The following is a 15,620-nucleotide window of genomic DNA, read 5'->3' as shown; positions in this document are numbered from 1 at the left end:
TGCCACGGAGGCCATAGCTCACTTCTATGAATACAAAAAAGGGAGGTGCCTTACTCATCCAATCTGTGACAAGGGGAAGTACAAAATAGAAATAGAAGGGTCCAAAGTATACATAAACCGGTTAGGTTTACCTTTCCAAGACCTATATATCCAAAATTATTGGTACACCACTAAGTAAACATAGGCATCACTAACACTAATCGTTCTCTTCATGCACTCAGTTATTAACGTGAATTTCACAAATCTAAGACTAATATCAAGTAACCATATATAAGACAGTCACAGAGTTTTGCAAGATAAATTCATACAAGTTTATTAAATACAAAGTTGTAAATCAACATGTTATGTTATAATCAGTCTAAAATCACAAAATATATAAAACCAGTATGACAATACTGTAAATACAAGTAACAAATAAAAGGTAAAAAAGAAACAATTTGTCGACGCAGCGTTTTGGTTTTTTGGAGTTAAAAACACCTTCTTCAGGACAGTTTCTAAATCAATAAAAACACATAATTATTATCAGTTACAAAACAAAGTGGCAGTCAAAATAATTTTTATATAATGGTGCTTTACAAATGTCGAAATTCAGCCTTTCACACCTCTAGACTACGCATTATATCTGTGTTTTAATACATTCCTACACCATACAATAATTAAACAAATACATTTTACAATTGGCTTATACTCTTTTTTATACATGGTTTGAGAGAGATTTTTCTTTACATGCGGGCCTCGTGCTCGTTGTATCACTCAGAGAATATTTACCTAAACAGGATAAGGCTAACAAAGCAACACTGCAACATTTACCCTTGCTTAGTCAAGTTCCACATGCTATAAAGTTCACTGCGTACCTTTCGTTTAGCAGCACACTAGGGACCTTTCCATTCTCCCTCATGCGTATAGTTCACGGGCTCTATGGACCACCTTTCTCAGTGTGGGTACTGTATTAGAGTTTACCTAGACGTAAATTATCCTAGTTAGTATTATCGTCACGTAGGGGTTGCCTTACGCTAGGTTTTATGAAATGTTACTTATTTACCTTAATTTATCGATGTCAGTCCCCTTAACAAACTACAGCGGAGCCACCGTTTTCAACTGCAGGTGCTCTATCTTGGAGCTAAAACAAACAGAAGATTTGCTTTTACACTCGGTATTTCCTAGTTAAATTATGTAGAGTTGTACCATCGTGATCTAATGGTCCTACTCACCTGATTTAATGCACAGGCGTGGTTAATATATGACCATCTTGCAAATTTAGTCTTGATCCAACTTTATCATGGATTGCCTTCAAAGTGGAAGCCTCCTGGATAGGTCTCTTTTCAATTGGAACCAGTCTCTGAAAACACGAATAACCGACTCTGTATTAATTTTTGTGAGTCAGCAACAGGTACTTCATTAATAACGTATCTAATCGTAATTCTCGCTTTTTGACTGATATGCTGCTTTTTAAGTTACTATAGGTAAACGTGATCCGACAAATTTGGATTACTGGTAACTGTTTACCTATTACCATTGTGACAGTGATAGTCTCGAGATTTTAAGCAATGTTATACTACCAATACGCTAAACTTCTCTTCTAGAATCTCATAGCGCGCTTACCCGGGTAAATGGATACGGCCTCCCTGCTCCGTCTGTAGATACAATCACGGCTGACGTCACTCTTCGCCGATTTGAATATCACGAAGTCTGATTGGCTATCTGGCTAGGACTTTAAATGGAAGGTCGCTGCCAATAGGTTAAGTTCAATCCTATCACGTGCGACCTTTGATACACACCCCCCGGTCGTGTCGTCAGTTTTTTTGAATATACGCGTTTTTTTGGATTAACCCGCGTCGAGCAAGAACTTTATTGTTCCTTCTATTTATAGGTCCCTACTGTTTGTCTAGTTAGTTAATGACAAAATCAGAGGTGGGTGTGTTTTGTCTCTTTGCACACATTTATAAATACCGGGGGTGTGTATCAAAGGTCGCACGTGATAGGATTGAACTTAACCTATTGGCAGCGACCTTCTATTTAAAGTCCTAGCCAGATAGTCAATCAGACTTCGTGATATTCAAATCGGCGAAGAGTGACGTCAGCCGTGATTGTATCTACAGACGGAGCAGGGAGGCCGTATCCATTTACCCGGGTAAGCGCGCTATGAGATTCTAGAAGAGAAGTTTAGCGTATTGGTAGTATAACATTGCTTAAAATCTCGAGACTATCACTGTCACAATGGTAATAGGTAAACAGTTACCAGTAATCCAAATTTGTCGGATCACTTTTACCTATAGTAACTTAAAAAGAAGCATATCAGTCAAAAAGCGAGAATTACGATTAGATACGTTATTAATGAAGTACCTGTTGCTGACTCACAAAAATTAATACAGAGTCGGTTATTCGTGTTTTCAGAGACTGGTCCCAATTGAAAAGAGACCTATCCAGGAGGCTTCCACTTTGAAGGCAATCCATGATAAAGTTGGATCAAGACTAAATTTGCAAGATGGTCATATATTAACCACGCCTGTGCATTAAATCAGGTGAGTAGGACCATTAGATCACGATGGTACAACTCTACAACATTTAACTAGGAAATACCGAGTGTAAAAGCAAATCTTCTGTTTGTTTTAGCTCCAAGATAGAGCACCTGCAGTTGAAAACGGTGACTCCGCTGTAGTTTGTTAAGGGGACTGACATCGATAAATTAAGGTAAATAAGTAACATTTCCTAAAACCTAGCGTAAGGCAACCCCTACGTGACGATAATACTAACTAGGATAATTTACGTCTAGGTAAACTCTGATACAGTACCCACACTGAGAAAGGTGGTACATAGAGCCCGTGAACTATACGCATGAGGGAGAATGGAAAGGTCCCTAGTGTGCTGCTAAACGAAAGGTACGCAGTGAACTTTATATCATGCGGAACTTGACTAAGCAAGGGTAATTGTTGCAGAGTTGCTTTGTTAGCCTTATCCTGTTTAGGTAAATATTCTCTGAGTGATACAACGAGCACGAGGCCCGCATGTAAAGAAAAATCTCTCTCAAACCATGTATAAAAAAGAGTATAAGCCAATTGTAAAATGTATTTGTTTAATTATTGTATGGTGTAGGAATGTATTAAAACACAGATATAATGCGTAGTCTAGAGGTGTGAAAGGCTGAATTTCGACATTTGTAAAGCACCATTATATAAAAATGATTTTGACTGTCACTTTGTTTTGTAACTGATAATAATTATGTGTTTTTATTGATTTAGAAACTGTCCTGAAGAAGGTGTTTTTAACTCCAAAAAACCGAAACGCTGCGTTGACAAATTGTTTCTTTTTTAACTTTTATTTGTTACTTGTATTTACAGTATTGTCATACTGGTTTTATATATTTTGTGATTTTAGACTGATTATAACATAAAATGTTGATTTACAACTTTGTATTTAATAAACTTGTATGAATTTATCTTGCAAAACTCTGTGACTGTCTTATATATGGTTACTTGATATTAGTCTTAAATTTGTGAAATTCACGTTAATAACTGAGTGCATGAAGAGAACGTTTAGTGTTAGTGATGCCTATGTTTACTTAGTGGTGTACCAATAATTTTGGATATATAGGTCTTGGAAAGGTAAACCTAACCGGTTTATGTATACTTGGGACCCCTCTATTTCTATTTCATAGCTCACTTCTTCCTCCGGTTACCCCACTTTCAACACTCCCACTGCCTCAGTCTCTATCTTCTAACCTTGATCTGTTGTCTGTCCCCTAAGTCTTTTCTCTAAGACTCTATCCTCTCGCCTCTCTAATTGTTTTCTATCATCTTTGTCACACCTGGTGTGTTACCTTATTCCCTGTATTTCTGGTTTGCCCTCTATTCATTCTAGCCTTGCCCTTTTTCCTCTTCACTTCTATCCAAGCTCTGCTCTCTCTCCCCTCGATCTTGGCTTTTTCCTATCACTCTTCTAGCAGTGATTAGCTGTTTCTCCGTTTTATCATATGTCTGCTTTTTTTCCTCTGTCCTATCCTCTACGTCCTTTCATTCTATCTTCTCTATTCTTAATGCTCTCTTCTTCATGTCATGGCTGCTTTCTCTTTGTATCTGATTTGCTCTCCTTTTCTTCTACTAAGCTCTGTCTTATCTATCTCCTCTCCTGCTGTTTCCTTCTCCCCTTTACTCCTGCTCTCTCTCTCTCATCTATAACACTGCTGCTGCCTGTGACCCCTGTATCCAGTCTGTACATGTCCCTGCTATTTTGAACTCTGCGTTTTCCTGTTGTCATTCCTAAAGAAGTGGAAGATGGCTTGTATTACTTTCTTACCTACACCGAGTGCAAAAACAAAATGTTTACCAGCCAGTCACCATGCAATGTATGTTATTCTTTTTATTTTGGATTTGAACAATTAATATTGAGACCACCACCAACAGGGTCAGATATTGTAGCCCCGGCCCTGTGAAAGAAGTGGCGGTGCTGAGCACCTGGAAGCACCTGCTCAAATTAAGCACTGGCTGGGAGGCAAACCACTAGTAGGGATCAGGATGGTGAGTGCGTGGTGGGGAGTGTCCATGCTCTGGGCCCAGAAAGTATGAAGGTTCTCTCATGGAAACTCGCTGGCATTGCCAATAAATTTGATTGTAGTGACTGGGGTTCCTTAGTAGATAGCAACAACATCTGTCTCTTTCAAGAGACATGGGCTAGGGAAGACTACCCCAGGGCGGGTTACGCTACTTTCTATGTCCCTGCTAGGTGGGGAGGCCATGGGAGGCTGTCAGGTGGTCTCGCAATCTGGGTGGCCACCCATTTGGGCTGTACAGCGGAAAATATACCTACACACTCGGAAGACGTACAATGCGTCGTTCTTAATTGGACTCATGCCTACCATCTAGCAATTGTGAACGTCTATTCACGGCCAGTGAGTGCATCATCAGAATCACCAACTATAGATGAACTTTCCGTTTTTTGGGACACTTGCCCGCTGATTGTAAGCTTCTGGTGGGAGGGGACGTCAACTGCCATTTTGAACCCTTACAGGGACTAAAAGAGGGTGCTCTAATGGCTGAGGACGATTATTGGGGGATTCCCCCCTGCCAATCCCCATGTCCGAAATCATGGTCACCTTTGGGGTTACAGATTATGTCCCTTACCCTGAACTACGCCCTGAGGGCTTGCAATGGGCGCACTCCGTCCGACAGCCCCTCAGTGTGTACCTTCAACAGGAAGGGTCCTGAATCCCGCCTAGATTACATTTTTGTGGAATCTAGTATGTGGTCTAAGGTCTTGCATTTCAGGGTGATGGCGAGAACTGACAGTGACCACAATGCTCTGTGTCTGGAAATGGTTCACCCGGGGCCCAAAGCAAGTATAACATCAAATGACAACGATCAGGATACAGGGGCATTAGTACTAGCCAATAATAAGCGTAGGGTAAAATGGGGGAAAATAGTTAATTCTACAGAGTGTATTGCGAAAATATATGACTTGGCTCTCCCAAGTCTAGTCGAATTAGATAACTTGATTAATCATCCACTAGCCATAGATTTTAATGAGAAACTAGGGCACATTCATGTAGACCTAACTGATAGGTTAGGAGAGGTCCTTTACCCGGTTTCTGTTAGTAGGAAGAAGAGGACACCAACCTCAGCCTGGTATAACTCCACGTGCAAAAAGGTCAAGACCGAGTTGATTTCAATGGTCAAGTCCGGTGCTAGTAAACCTAAAATTCATGAGCTCCGGCAGAATTATAAGGAGGTAATTGCCCACGCCAAGTCTGAATGGGATTGGGACAGATGGCACAACTTGAGTATGGCCCTGGAAACTAGGGACTCTAGAAAATTCTGGTCTTTAGTACATACAGGAACAGGGGAACTGAAAGCTGCAGTAGAGCCAAACATTGCTGCATCGGTCTGGGAATCCCATTTTAGCAAACTATATCATGTTGGTCCTTCCATGTCTAACGAGGAAGACGCTAATATCCCTTCTGATCACAACGAGCAATTAGAGTTCACTTTGGGTGAGGTACTTAATGCAATAGGGAGACTCGCATGGGGGAAGGCTCCAGGCCTAGATAAATTGCCTGGAGACTTGTTCAAGCATCAACCTGAGGTCTGGGGTCCCTATTTGCTTATCATTTTTAACTCGGTCCTAAGGGGAATGGAGATCCCCGTACTTGGCTGGGCGCAGAGATAGCACCAATTTTTAAAAAGGGTTCTCCTCTGCTCCCAGCCAACTACAGGCCGATCAGCCTCATAGATGTACCTCAAAAACTTTTTGCTCGTCTCTTGCTGGACCAGCTCTTGGTTTGGATGGAGGACAATGCGATCCTTAGCCCACTCCAAGCAGGATTTAGGAAGAACACATCCACCATGGATCAGATTTTTCGCCTTATTCTTCTTTTCTGGAAAACGTTAGGGATTGAGGGGGGGGAGTTTGTACATAGTGTTTGTGGATCTGAGGTCCGCGTTCGATCTAGTACCACGTGAGAAGTTATGGGTGGTCCTCAGGGAGCTAGGTGTTCCACCCCAGCTCCTGCATGCATTGGTTAGGCTCCATCAATTTAATTTGCCCAGGTAAGGTGTGGGAGGGACGGGCTCTGTCGTCAAGGTTTCCGGTTGGCAGAGGGGTGAGACAGGGTTGTGTCTTAGCACCGACCCTGTTCTGCCTCTACGTCAACGGTATAATATCTTACCTTGACAACGTTAGTAACAATGATGCCCCTAGACTGGCAGGCAGGAGGGTTCCGGCAATTATGTTTGCCGATGATACTCTCCTCCTCTCCAAATCCCCTATGGGGATCCAAAGGATACTGGATGTGTTCGGGGACTTCTGTAGAACCCATGGCCTCGAGATCAATGTAGACAAAACCAAGTTCATGGTGTTTAACCCCTCTGTAACGACTAGACCAAATCGATCTTTAGGATAAGTTAGGTTAGAAAGGGTTACAACCTTTCAATACTTGGGGGTAACTCTGCATGAAAATCTATCTTGGGCTCCACAGATAGCAAGATCTCGTTTAAAGTTGTCACAAATGGTGGGGGGCATACTGAAGGTCTCAAATTCCTCAACCTTCAAGCCAGTTAGTCCTGAATTGGAGATGTATAAAACCCAAGCTAGAGCTGCCATACTCTACGGTGGTGAACTGTGGGGTTATAATGCAGGAACAGAACTCATAAAGGTAGAGACAAACTTCCTTAGACGGCTGTTGTCTCTCCCTCAAGGTACGCCCCTTCTACCCCTAAGACTAGATCTGGGACTCCCTTCTATAGGAGATGAGTTAGCCCTAAAACCACTGAGGTTCTGGCACAGGCTATGGTCTACTTCTGAATTGTCCCACTATAGGCAAGACCTGAAGCATGTCTTGAGCTATAACTGTTCTGACAGAATACCCAGGTTGTCACAGGTAAAAAGAGAACTTCTGCGACTAGGTTTGACTGATCTATGGGATGACCCAGAAAGAGGCTGTCGTGAGGTCTCTCGTAAATCGCTTACCAAGATCTTCAAGGACAAAAGCTTAACTACTGTCCTGTGTTCCCCTAAAATCGGCACCCTCACTGAACAATTTTTAATTTCCAAAAGTTCTTTTAAATTTGAAGAATTCATGGACATTATTTTTCCCATCACTGCAAGGAAACTTTTTATTCAATGGAGGTTTGGTACATTGCCTACTAAAGACTTCACAAGTAAATGGTCTGCATTGGACAATAAAATCTCACCAGGGTGCAGCGCGAATGTGGAGGATGAACTGCACATTATGTTCTTTTGCCCAGCATACAGCAGACCACAGAAGCATTGGCTTGTACCTTTGTGCAGGAATCTAAGCTTTAGACACTGTATGCACTCCTTTAGAATTTTAAAGACAAGCACCCTACATTGTATCGTATTTGCAGTCTCCAAATATTTAATGGCTATGTGGTTGAAAAGGCAAAATCTGTTGAAAGGCCAAACCTTAACCGCGAGATGAACTGCAAGTGCCCAGAATCTTGACTACTATTGATCCGCACATATAATGAATTAAACTAATATCCGATTCCTTGCAATGTTGTATTCTGTAACTCTGTATGTTTAATGCTTTTTTAGCTTGTATATATATATGAATAATGAATGATGATGGTTTTATTGTATTTTTGCATCTTTTATGGCCTTGACGGCCGAAATAAGGAACTTTTGGATTGGATTGGATTGGATTGGAGTAGTACACTTGTCCTTCATGGGCGTGGCACGCTAACTCATGGAACAGTGTGATATGCTTGCAGCCCTGTTGGGAGATAAATATTGAGTGTTGAGGGGGAGACGGAAAAACTCTTTCTAGAGAGTTTTTCTGAATGGCAGGTTGGTAGGTTTTATCTGTAGGTTACTAACAGTGGTTGGTCTCAGTAGGGGTCGGGCGGTCAAGCTGGGGAGAAAGGGTTGTGGATTTGAAGGGAAGTTGTGATGTTCAGAATTGAAGCACAATTGGTTTGTAAACTTTTTGGCCTTGGGTTTGATTTATGGAAGGAGCTTTGAGAAGGAGAGGTAATTACAGAGCTTGACTTAGAACAAGGATTGCTGAGTTATTGGGGTGTTTGAAGGCGGGACGTTGTACAGCATTAACTTGATGTATAGAGGTTGTCAGTCTGTAAGGCATTTGCCAGGAGTTGTTATGTGATACACACTTGTTTCATGAAAGTGTCCTTTCTTACTCAAGAGGTGTTGTGGTTCTTTGTGTAGAGCCGTCCTGCGTGATTTCTGACACAAGGACACAGTCACTGGCCCAGAATTACTTTTTGGTCACAGGCCTAAACTCGGATTAGAGTCCAAGTCTGCACGTTTCAAGGTTATAAGTTTATTCACTAATTTGTATCTGAATATTCTTACATCATCAGTAAGCTTTATTAATTTTTAATTGCCATTCTTATTCGGAATTGCATTTTTATCAGGAGAGAGGTGGGGGAAATATTCTGAAAACTGCTAATTCCTTTCTAATTACCATAACATTTACATGATTCTATATACCTTGACTGGTAAAAATGTGGGATACTCTGCAAAAAAAATGGATGATGTAACAAAGATGCTTACTCAAAACTATTCAGGCGTGTTATTGGTTTAAAGAGAAAAATGAAGACATTTATCTTTCTCTGCCCTCCCTCGTAGATTCTTCGGAAGGGCAGCGACGTAAACCACAAGATTAATCACAAGTGACTGTAAAACAGCTGGAAAAATGCTCCTCCTTTCCCTGCTGCTGCCTTCTCCCGGATTCCTCTTTTGTCTCATCACTCAGAGGAGCAGTGTAGGGACCAGCGGGCGGAGCCCGGTCCCATGCGAGGAGGCGGAGCCCGGGCAGAACTGTCCCAGGCTGAGCCGGGGAGGAGAGAGAGGCAGGGCCCGGCCCCTGGCACCGCACAGACCGCGAGGACTGGATCAGCTGCAGCCGGAGGGCAGGGCTGCATCACCCGTGGGAATACGGCAGGACTGCATCTCTCGGCCTGGGGACCACGCGTGCATCCGCGGGGCGGAGGATTGGCTGTGCCTGCAGGCTGCATGCACCGCAGCCGGGGTTCAAGGTAGCATTTGGAGGGGTGCAGGCTGCATCTTTATCTGCAGGGGGCACAGGCTGGCTGCAACCTCAGGGATTAGAAACCTGCTTCGTCGGAAACCGGCGCGACACAACCTGGAGTGAATGTTGTTCTGCATCAGCCAGACCTGGATTCTGGGGGCGCATCTTGAGGGCTGAGTGTGCGCCATCCCAGGGACTTGGATATCAGCGGAGCTTCTTCAGGGCGTGGACGCCCGTCTGCGCCGGAAGGAGTGGGGAGCAGCAGCAGGCTGCGTCCCCGGGGGGTGTCCGATCCGCGCTGCGTTCCCTCCCCACCCTCCAGCCGGGAGGGAGTGGCTCTGGCGTCGGCTGGAGTAGTGGAGCGCCAGAAGCCGGCTGGATGCTGAGCATCGGATCCGAGGTGAGGCGGCAGCAGGCGGGCAGGTGTGTCTTAGCACGGGGCGGGGAGGGAAGGTGAGGGCGCCCGTGGCCTGCCACCCTCGGGCGTCTGAGAGGCTGCAACAAAGGGGAGAGCATGGAGAGAGGGAGGGTGGAGGTCGCCAGGCAGGGTGGAGCAAGAGAAGGAGGGTGGAGGAACGAAGGCAAGGGCGGCGGAGGACTCAAGGTAAGGAGGGAGGGTGGAGAAAGAGAGGGAACCTGAGATTCTAAGCTGTGAAGGGGTAAAGACTGATGGAGCCTTGGAGGTGGCGAGGAAGGACGGGTTAAGGGAGGGGTCGTTACAGCACTGAGGGAAGGGCCGGGGGATGAATGGGCCATTGATGAGAGGCGAGCGGGGCACGCACGGGTGGAGAGAGGCTGAAGGAAGACACATGAATGAAGCCATTGGAGGAGGATGGGAAACCAAGGAAGCGCATGGACCATGGAAGCTGGAGGGACCAGGGTGTGGGGGACATCCAGGATGGGCGGTTGAACAGCCCCACTGTAAGGAGGGTCGAGAACCTAAGGGAAGGGAGTTTAGATGAACTAAGTAAGGGAAGACGGAGAGCCCAGGAGACTGGAGGGTGGAGGGTCCAATGTAAAGGACAGTTCAGAGGACGATGACCAGTGTTGGAAGGATGAATGGACCAGTGATGGAAGGATGAAGAAGAATGAATGGACCAGTGATGGAAGGATGAAGAAGAATGAATGGACCAGCGATGGAAGGATGTATGGACCAGTGATGGAAGGATGAATGGACCATTGATGGAAGGATGAAGAAGGATGAAGAAGGATGAATGGACCAGTGATGGAAGGATGAATGGACCAGTGATGGAAGGATGAATGGACTAGTGATGGAAGGATGAAGAAGAATGAATGAACCAGTGATGGAAGGATGAATGAACCAGTGATGGAAGGATGAAGAAGGATGAATGGACAGGTGACGGAAGGAGGAATGGACCAGTGATGGAAGGATGAATGAACCAGTGATGGAAGGATGAATGGACCAGTGATGGAAGGAGGAATGGACCAGTGATGGAAGGATGAATGAACCAGTGATGGAAGGATGAAGAAGAATGAATGGGCCAGTGTTGGAAGGAGGAAGAAGGGTGAATGGACCAGTGATGGAAGGATATGGATTCCTATGAAGGATGGAGGGATAAGAGTAGGAGGAAGGGATGGTCCATGAAAGGAAGGATGAATGGACCAAAGACGGGGAGACGGAGTGACCAAGGAAAGGGAAGGTGTATGTGAAAAGGAATAATGACTACGGGAGTGAGGCCTTCAGGACCCAGGGAAGGTAGAAAGGAGGTACCAAGAGGAGGGAGGTTGAAGACACCATTGGATCGAGCAATTTAGGGATCAAAGAAAATATGTGATGCGATCAAGAATATGAGGGTGCATGGACCAAGATTGACTAGACCAAGGGAAATGAAGATAGTGGTTCCAAGGGAAGAGCTGGTGGATGGACCAAGAGAAGTAATGATGGAGGGACTGAGTCAAGGCAAGTTGGAGAAACTAAAGAGAAAGGAGAATGCAGGTACCACAGCTGCGTCGACCAAGATGAATGGACCAAGGGAGGATGGATGTGGCGGGACTGAGAGGAGAAAAGGTGAAATGTGCCAGGAATCAATGACCTGGGAAGGGGAATAGAAGCAGGAAGAAAGTGGCAGTCAACGGAAGGATGAATCTACCAGGGAAGGAAGGATGGAAAGAGTAAGAGAGGAAAGATGGAGAGAACAAGAGAGAAGCATGATGCGACTCACTGAAGAAGGACAACAAAAAACAAGGGGATGCGGATATAGGAAGAAAAAAAGGATGATGGAGTGACCAAGGGAAGGAGGTGGATAACTACGGAAAGAAGGTGTAAAGGCCCAGGAAAGAAGGGTGGACAGAACAAGTGGAGAAGGATGACCAGGTAAAGGATATAAAAATGGCAAGATTGTGTGAAGGATTTTTTTGGGGAACGAAACCAAGCAAGATTTATGTACCATGGTAATGAGGTAACCAAGGGAATGAAGATGGAAAGAGCAAGTGAATGAGTATCTGGGTTAATGAGCGAAGGATGGTGTACCGGCCAAAGGAAAGAAGGGAATGGAATGAAGGAAAGGAGGGTGGAGGGTCAAAAGGAAGGAGGACTGAGGGACCACAGGAATGCGAAAGAAGGGACCACGGGAAGGAGGAACCATAAAAAGGGGACATTGCTGTATCAAGGGAAGGAGGGTGGAGGGACCAACGTAAATATGATGAACAGTGTAAGAAATGAAGTATGGACAGAGATAAGGGACAGTGGGTGAATGGACCAAGGGGAGAGACCAGATGGCAGCAATGGAAAGAAAATAGAGAGGACAGAGAATACAGGAGAGATGGACCAAGGAAAGGAGACTGAATGGGAATAAGGGCAGGAGGATGTAGCAAGGAAAGGAAGAGTTGGATGACAGAGGGACCAAGAGAAGGAGAGTGGATGGATCAAGGGAAAGTGGATGAATCAACCAGGGGACAAGCAAGAGTCTGAAGAGTACAAAGGGCTGAAGATGGACTTACCAAAGGAAGGAAGGAAGGAAGGAAGGAAGGAAGACTTGGTCGATCACAGGCAGAGAGATGGTCCAAAGAATGGATTATAGAGGGACCTCCATATGGGTTCATGGGCAGGGCGACGGGCCTTAAAGCACGGACAATGAGTGAGAGAGAGGGGATTAACAGGGAGGCATGATGGAGGGAACATGCCTGGCAGAACCAAGGGAGAAAGAATTGCACGAGAAGGCAAGAAGGCTAGACCCTGGGGTCCACGTGCTTTTCCAGCCCAGCCCGTTTGTCAGTCTCGGGAGTTTTCATTCAGTCTTGGTATCAATCACTTGTTTTATCCACCTATTCCCTTCCATCTTGCAATACTTTTCAGTGTTGCTGATTCAGGGGGCGGGTTACTGCTTGTGCATAAGAACTATGTACTTCTGATTTGTTGGATGCGTCCTGTGGATTGAGCCTGTGAAGAGGTCACGGCCTCGGTTCAGAGCAGGAAGGGACTCCTGTAGCTTGTGTAGCGCCTTCGCAGCGGCTGCAGGAGGCGCTGACTCCCAGGATACACAGCATGGCTAGCCGTGCAGGTGAAGGCGTGCGTGAAGGGGCGAGGGCTGGACACACTGCATGGCTAGCTGTGCAGGTGAAGGCGTGCGTGAAGGGGCGAGGGCTGGACACACTGCATGGCTAGCTGTGCAGGTGAAGGCGTGCGTGAAGGGGCGAGGGCTGGACACACTGCATGGCTAGCTGTGCAGGTGAAGGTGTGCGTGAAGGGGCGAGGGCTGGACACACTGCATGGCTAGCTGTGCAGGTGAAGGCGTCCGTGAAGGGTCAGGGCTGGACACAGTGCGCAGGACTCTCGTGTGTGTCATGCTATCCATTTCCAATGATGCGCTCTCAGTCAGATGACACCCTGCCAGCTCCTCTGCTCGGGGCCCAGTGTCACGTGGTGCTTTCACCAGCCTTGGGTCGTCTGATGTCATTTCTAGTGAAGTCATCATGGTACTAAGCGCCGACTTGAAACGTGAGCCTCTTTTCGGTCACCGCGTGGGCACTGATGCTTACGTGCTTCACACACCAATTCGGACTCACGAAGAGAAACAGAATACACGTTCCTGCTGTGTGCTTCGCATCGTCATCCGCTACATGGGGGTAGTAAGCGCTATATAAATGTAATACAATGCAATACAGCGCTGCACTCTTTTCACTCTTTTCACCTCACCCGCCAGTACAGGCCTTGCATCCCATCCCCTGCTACATGCTATCTGTACACCAACCTCTACTACGTGCTTTGTATGTTATTCCCTCTGTACAGTATGTGCATCACACATACTAAGGCTGCTTTACATCACATACACAGCATGCTTTCTATCCCCATTCCCAACTGCCTGCTTTATGTTTCATGCTTTGCAGTCCCTATGCCCAGTGCTGGCTCTTCATCCCATTCTTTACTACATACTTTGCATCAGCCATTCACCACTGCTTGCTTTACATCCTGTCCCCTCTACATGCTTTGCATCACCTGTTCTCTACTTCTTGCTTTTCACCCTGTCCCTTCTGCATGCTTTTTATCAACCATTCAACATTGCTGGCTCTTCATCCTGTCCCCACTGCATGGTTTCCATAAACCATTCACTACTGCTTGCTTTTCATCCTGTTCCCACTGCATGATTTCCATAAATCATTCACTACTGCTTGCTTTTCATCCTGTTCCCACTGCATGGTTTCCATAAACCATTCACTACTGCTTGCTTTTCATCCTGTTCCCACTGCATGATTTCCATAAATCATTCACTACTGCTTGCTTTTCATCCTGTCCCCACTGCATGGTTTCCATAAACCATTCACTACTGCTTGCTTTTCGTCCTGTTCCCACTGCATGATTTCCATAAATCATTCACTACTGCTTGCTTTTCATCCTGTTCCCACTGCATGATTTCCATAAACCATTCACTACTGCTTGCTTTTCATCCTGTCCCCACTGCATGATTTCCATAAACCATTCACTACTGCTTGCTTTTCATCCTGTTCCCACTGCATGATTTCCATAAACCATTCACTACTGCTTGCTTTTCATCCTGTTCCCACTGCATGATTTCCATAAATCATTCACTACTGCTTGCTTTTCATCCTGTTCCCACTGCATGATTTCCATAAACCATTCACTACTGCTTGCTTTTCATCCTGTTCCCACTGCATGATTTCCATAAACCATTCACTACTGCTTGCTTTTCATCCTGTTCCCACTGCATGATTTCCATAAACCATTCACTACTGCTTGCTTTTCATCCTGTTCCCACTGCATGATTTCCATAAATCATTCACTACTGCTTGCTTTTCATCCTGTTCCCACTGCATGATTTCCATAAACCATTCACTACTGCTTGCTTTTCATCCTATCCCCACTGCATGCTTTGCATCAACCACTCACCACTGCTTGCTTTTCATCCTGTCCCCTGTTCATGCTTTGCATCAACCAATCACCACTGCTGGCTTTTCATCCTCTCCACACTGCATGCTTTGGATCAACCATTCACCACTGCCGGCTTTTCATCCTGTCCCCTGTTCATGCTTTGCAACAACCATTCACCACTGCCGGCTTTTCATCCTGTCCCCCGTTCATGCTTTGCATCAACCAATCACCACTGCTGGCTTTTCATCCTGTCCCCACTGCATGCTTTGGATCGACCATTCACCACTGCTGGCGTTTCATCCTGTCCCCGCTGCATGCTTTGCATCAACCACTTAGCACTGCTGGCTTTTCATCCTGTCCCCACTGCATGCTTTACATCAACCACTCAAACAGCTTGCTTTTCATCCTGTCCCCACTGCATGCTTTACATCAACCACTCACCACTGCTTGCTTTTCATCCTGTCCCCACTGCATGCTTTGCATCAACCACTCACCACTGCTGTCTTTTCATTATTATTTATTATTTTATTTTGAGAATTTGTAAAGCGCGACTGACACCTTGCAGGCTTCCTGGCGCTGGAAATTACTCTGTTAACGGTAAACCGGGAGAACAGTCAGACGGACAATTTATTAGGGGAAGAGCCAGGTCTTAATACGTCTCCTGAAGGGAAGAAGCTGTGATATCTGACGTATGTCGGTGGGTAGGCTGTTCCACAGCTTGGCCGCTGCAACGCTGAATGATCTGCCCCCTGTTCTGGTTCTGTTAAATCT

At 45.4% G+C, this 15,620-nt stretch overlaps 1 protein-coding gene across 2 annotated transcripts in view; it reads left to right on the top strand.

The window, feature by feature from the left end:
- Positions 1–9,339: 9,339 nt before the first annotated feature.
- Positions 9,340–15,620, top strand: part of CLIP2 (CAP-Gly domain containing linker protein 2) — a 575,836-nt gene continuing 569,555 nt past the window's right edge. Inside the window, exon 1 of one of the 2 annotated variants that reach the window (XM_078679434.1) lies at positions 9,340–9,902. The gene's annotated coding sequence lies outside the window, so the exon portion shown is untranslated. The remainder of the gene's footprint in view (positions 9,903–15,620) is intronic. The other variant, XM_078679436.1, reaches the window with a different exon arrangement.

This window comes from Lissotriton helveticus, chromosome 3_1 (genome assembly GCF_964261635.1).
Source record: "Lissotriton helveticus chromosome 3_1, aLisHel1.1, whole genome shotgun sequence".
Classification (NCBI taxonomy): Eukaryota; Metazoa; Chordata; class Amphibia; order Caudata; family Salamandridae; genus Lissotriton; species Lissotriton helveticus.
The sequence above is the reverse complement of the archived record's forward strand: the minus strand, read 5'-3'. Positions and strand labels throughout refer to the sequence as shown.